At 39.0% G+C, this 5459-nt stretch overlaps 1 protein-coding gene across 1 annotated transcript in view; it reads right to left on the minus strand.

Moving 5' to 3' along the window:
* syt1a (synaptotagmin Ia) overlaps positions 1–2611 on the minus strand; it is a 266542-nt gene extending 263931 nt beyond the window's left edge. Inside the window, exons 1-2 of the mRNA XM_066668615.1 lie at positions 2545–2611; positions 318–682 (exon numbers count right to left, since the gene is read on the minus strand). The gene's annotated coding sequence lies outside the window, so the exon portion shown is untranslated. The remainder of the gene's footprint in view (positions 1–317; positions 683–2544) is intronic.
* Positions 2612–5459: the final 2848 nt, after the last annotated feature.

The following is a 5459-nucleotide window of genomic DNA, read 5'->3' on the forward strand; positions in this document are numbered from 1 at the left end:
GGTTTTCAAAGGGAAAATTTCAAAGTGACACTTCTGAGATTCTCTTAACCAATAAAACAGCCAAAAAATGTGTGTGTGTGTGTGTGTGTGTGTGTGTGTGTATATATATATATATATATATCCAGACCTAACCTAAATATGTATGCACTGTAATTAATTATAGACAATAATTAAATGATATGGGGTGCACTGGTGGTGCAGCAGATTGGTCTAATATCAACATTCTCACTTCCACCAGAAGAGTATAAACACACCAAGCATTGAGCAGAAGGGTAGTGAAACTGTGTTCTCTGGACTGGTAAAGATCTGTTCAATACCTTTGGGATGATCTGACATCCAGAATTAAAAATACCATCGGGCGGCATGGTGGTGCAGGAGGTGGTGTCGCAGTCACACAGCTCCAGGGACCTGGAGGTTGTGGGTTCGATTCCTGCTCCGGGTGACTGTCTGTGAGGAGTTGGTGTGTTCTCCCTGTGTCTGCGTGGGTTTCCGCTGGGTGCTCTGGTTTCCTCCCATAGTCCAAAAACACACGTTGGTAGGTGGATTGGTGACTCAAAAGTGTCCGTAGGTGTGAGTGAATGTTGTGTGGCTGTGTTGTCCTGTGAAGGACTGGCGCCCCCTCCAGGGTGTATTCCTGCCTTGCGCCCAGTGATTCCAGGTAGGCTCTGGACCCACCGCGACCCTGAATTGGATAAGCGGTTACAGATAATGAATGAAAATGAAATACCATCAAATATTCACAGCAATGTTCCTGCATTCTAATGAAAAACCTTACAACACTCTATAAAATAAAGGTGCTACAAAAGGTTTATTTGAGTAACGCCACAGAAGAACCACTTTTGCTAACAGCATTTAAACTGGTAAAGTACCTTTACATCAAGAGAATGTTCTTTAAACATTTTTAAAAAGTTCTTCACGCTCATCAACAAACGTGGTCCTTCAATGGCATCATTTGAAGAACCATTTGTAGCAACTTTAAATTTAGAAATGTTAATATTAATAACTTTCCTAAAAGGAGATCTGTTGAATGAGCAGGAATCCACTTGCTTATGGTAATCAAGCATTTTTTTTCAAAGAGGTCAGTTTGAATGACACACTTCTGCCCACGTGACCAATCACAGCATTAGATTTTCATGGTGTGCATAATGAGATTCAGTGGTGTTGGAATTAAAGTGAAATTATTAATCACACACTTCAGGAAAATAATTACAGACTGATTAATAGGGAGATGAGCCACCTGTGGATGTGGAGGTTTGTTTTTATTCTGAAAAAGAAATATGCCAAATTTCCACCTCAGTGTCATCTGTAATATTCACCATAATGCTCACCCATTAGCCTATATGCTCACTATAATGCCCACCATTTATATCCATATCATACCAATTACAATACATACAATCACAGTCTGTACAATGTCACACAAATTTTCAATTCAATGTCCTCTATAAATCCAGTCATTACAAAATCAAAATATCTGCTGCAATACAAATTATGACATATTCTCTACAATACAAATTTAATAACCTCTGCTGTACTCTTTAAACTGGCCACTACTGTAACAACAAGATATAACATCTGCAATGAACAATGCCATACTGAATTCTATGCTCACTGTTATACCAGTAAAATACCCTGGTATTCAACACCCAATACCATACCAGTGCCCCATGTGTGAATTATACAGTGACTATTGGAGGGTCAAATCTTCTCCAAGACATAAAGGAAAACCAGTAAAGCGCAGGCGTGTGCTTTACAGTCCTTGACTCTGTGAATGAAATCTAATCTGAATCCAAAAATTTGTCAAACATTTGCACTAATATAATTATTCAGCCTTCAGCACACATGGCTTAATTTAGCTCAGCCGCCCACTCAGAAAAAACACTAAATTCCTGAGTGAAAACAAAAGGAGTGTGTCTATAAAAACCGAAGGCTATTAAAATAATACATTTTACATTGACTACAAAATAAAATGTCTCACTGCTCATGACTAAGTCCCAAGCTAACTAACATTAGATAATATGCTAGGGTGGGGGTGACTACTGACGTGCAGACTGACCAATTAAATGTTTACAGAGAAGGTTATCGACCAATAACGGTAGCTCTACAGTCAGACCGTCCAATCCGAAGATTTTAGGCTACTTCACCACATCCCCTTCTCACTCAAGCGAACCAATCGGAGTAGGGGAGGGCGGGACTAGTTTGTGAACGAAACGCTTCTCGAAGTTCTATGTAAGCTCTAGAAAAACAAAATCCCGGACGTCTGTGAAATTCCGCTCGGACATTTTTTAAGTCTAAAAAAGAGGACATGTCCGGGTAAAAGAGGACGTCTGGTCACCCTATAATATAATATTTTATATTGCTAATGAAATGTCACACTAAACCTGGAAATGAAAGGGCAAAGGTAAAGTCAGTTAGCTAAAAAGTAACTACAGACAAAACTAACTGATGTTAGCATATTAGCTATATGCAGTTGACACAATTTACTTCAGAAACTCAGAAGGCATTAAGGTAAAGTGTATTAGTTAAAGCAGAGAGTTAAAGTACCTTTAACAAACAGTGTCTTTTCTGGCTGCGGTCACCTTAATGAAGACGCGACCAATGAAGGGAGGTATGTAAACGAGGTGAGAAATGGTATGGTCCGCTTTAGGGGTGCTTAAAAATGTAGTACATCATTTCCTGAATTAATATTTGAAATATATTGCGATATTTAAAATTGAAGTTAAAACCGATATATACATAGCTTTCGACCACATACCCAACCCCTTTAATATTATGAAAATTGTTACTAGAGTTTTATAATTTTGCAGTTTACTTTATATATGAATACAAGTTTATCTGGGTCTACTAGTGATGTGTCGGTCGCGAACGAACCGGTTCAAAGATCCGGCTCTTGTAAGTGAACGATGAGAGCCGGTTCCCGTCTAAGACCGAGCCATTTTTTTCTAAGGCTTGTCATTCAACCAATCAGAGAACAACAAGCAAGCTCCAACCCCCCCCAAGCTGAGACACTTGGTTTTCCTGAATGCCGATCTGCCTTCCAAAAAATAGTTGAAGAAATTTTAAATCAGTTAAATGTCTGTTTTAATCACTACCGTTGAATGCTGCTGTTTTGCACTTTGGAGAGTATTTGTTTATTTTATTACCCAGAAATGGATGATTATTTAATTTAATAAGTTATATTGTAATACCTACCTTCTGGGTTCCATTGGCTATATTTCAGAGTTTACAAGTGATTTTTTATTAAGGTGTTTAAATAAAAATCCAGTTATAAACAATTGGCCATTGCAAGACTTTATTATTTTTAATATTGAACAATAATATTTTGTCCATATAGTCATGTAAAATGTAGGTAATATTGTTCTGTACCAGTGGAAATAAGTGGTAAATCAAAGAGCCATTTAGGAGCCGAAAGAGCCGGCTCTTTATGAAGAGCCGAGCCAAAAGAGCCAGCTCCCCAAAAAGAGCCGAAATTCCCATCACTAGGGTCTATGTGCTCGTATTCCATGAGTATGGAATCATCATTTTTCTCCGAAGGGATGATGTAACCATCATGTCAGGTTTTCATGGAAATGATGTCGTGTGTAAGTTTTGTGATGCAGAACCAAACCAGCTGCAGTAAAAATCATTAAAGTCATTAAACTTGACTGAGACCTTGTGTGTGTAAATGCAGGGTGCAGGAGCAGAACCATGTTTTTATTGATCATGGCGACATGTGGGGTGTTATTTCTCTTTGTTGATGCCTTTTGTTGTGGAAGAAGTGCTTGGATGTTGCACTCTAAGGAAACCTGAATATATTTTATGAAGGTTAGAAAATAACCCACAAAATCTCAAAAATGGCATCTTTTCAGAGGTAGAAACCCACATATTTTGAGTGTAAATTACTGTAACACATTTGTTCTTATAGAAGTGAGAACGTTTCTGTTCCCAAATTGATTTCAGTTCCCATTCATGATGTAATTTTAACAGAATACAAAAGGTAACAGCTAAAGGTTCTGTTATTTCTAACCTGTTTGGATGAAAGCCTACACAGATCCACCTCATTATGTTTTACAATACTGTGAATATATCTTTTCAGAGGGGATTGTATAGCTATCAAGTGTCAGGTTTTGTGGAAATTATGTTGGATGCAGCTCATTTTGTGAATTCCATGATGCAAAACCAAACCAGCTGCAGTAAAAAATTATTAAAATCAATAAACATGACTGAGAGCGTATGTCTGTAAATGCAGAGCCACGGTTTTATGGATTATCCCGATATGAGGGGCGTTATTTCCCAGGGTCGATGAAGGCTGTTAATGATAAGTTGGAGACTTTTGAGAGAGTTTTGGAGGAAGATTAAAGTGGAGATCGATGGAGTTAGAGCTGTGTCTGTGTTGGACTCTAGAGTCTGACGCAGGTGAAGAGCAGCAGGAATAAAAAGAATAAAGTGATGCAGCTGCTACCTCCAGCAACACATTGATCTGTTGTTGTGGATCTGAGTGTCTCACGTTAAACACTCTGAGAGAGAGAGAGACATGTGAGGGAATGGAAGGTCGAGGAGGTGGATTAGGTCTCATTATTTCTTCATCGCTCTCTGGAGGAGATGGAACAATGGTTCGACAACAAATCTTGGCCAGCAATCAAATTCTCCCTTTACTCCAAGTGTAGTCTATCAGCCAAAATGTGTTGGGTGTCTTAAAGGAGCAGTCTGACATTTTTCCTTCAAAAGAGCAATCAGTATTTATGAGTTATTATGAACTACTGATTATTATTTTCACAGCGGTTTATATGAAATGCAACAACAGCAGAATCATGAGCCAGTTTATGCTCCATAGAGTGGGTTTACAGATAAAATTTTAAGACTGCATCTTTGGATGTAGGTAGATTAGCCTGTTAGCGTCCCCTGCAGTGATAGTTTAAACAAGGTGACCAGATTTGAGATGCAGAAAAAGAGGACACGTCTTGGCGCGGGGCGGGAGTGATTAGCTCTCGCTAAGCTGAACCTACGTGTGCTTTTAGGTCCTTTACGCCTTTGTTTGCTTCACAAAACATGGGAATTTCTTTTATAATGCATCCGAGAACTTACATTTACGTTTCGGCATAGCTGCTTGAGATGAGGGTAGGTACAGGAGCTTTGCCTGACGTTAACAAGGACTACTGACGTGAAGACTGACCAATTAAATGTTTACAGAGAAGGTTATAGACCAATAACGGTAGCTCTACAGTCAGACCGTCCAATCCGAAGACTTTAGCCTACTTCACCACGCCCCCTTCTCATTCAAGCGAACCAAACGGAGTAGGGGAGGGCGGGACTAGTTTGTGAACGAAACTCTTCTCCAAGTTCTATGTAAGCTCTAGAAAAACAAAATCCCGGACGTTTTTTTAAGTCTAAAAAAGAGGACATGTCCGGGTGAAAGAGGACGTCTGGTCACCCTATGTTTAAAGAGCTGTATTTCATTTCAAAATTGTTCAAGAGAAGAG

The sequence above is a fragment of the Hoplias malabaricus genome, chromosome 4 (genome assembly GCF_029633855.1).
Source record: "Hoplias malabaricus isolate fHopMal1 chromosome 4, fHopMal1.hap1, whole genome shotgun sequence".
NCBI classification, from domain to species: domain Eukaryota; kingdom Metazoa; phylum Chordata; class Actinopteri; order Characiformes; family Erythrinidae; genus Hoplias; species Hoplias malabaricus.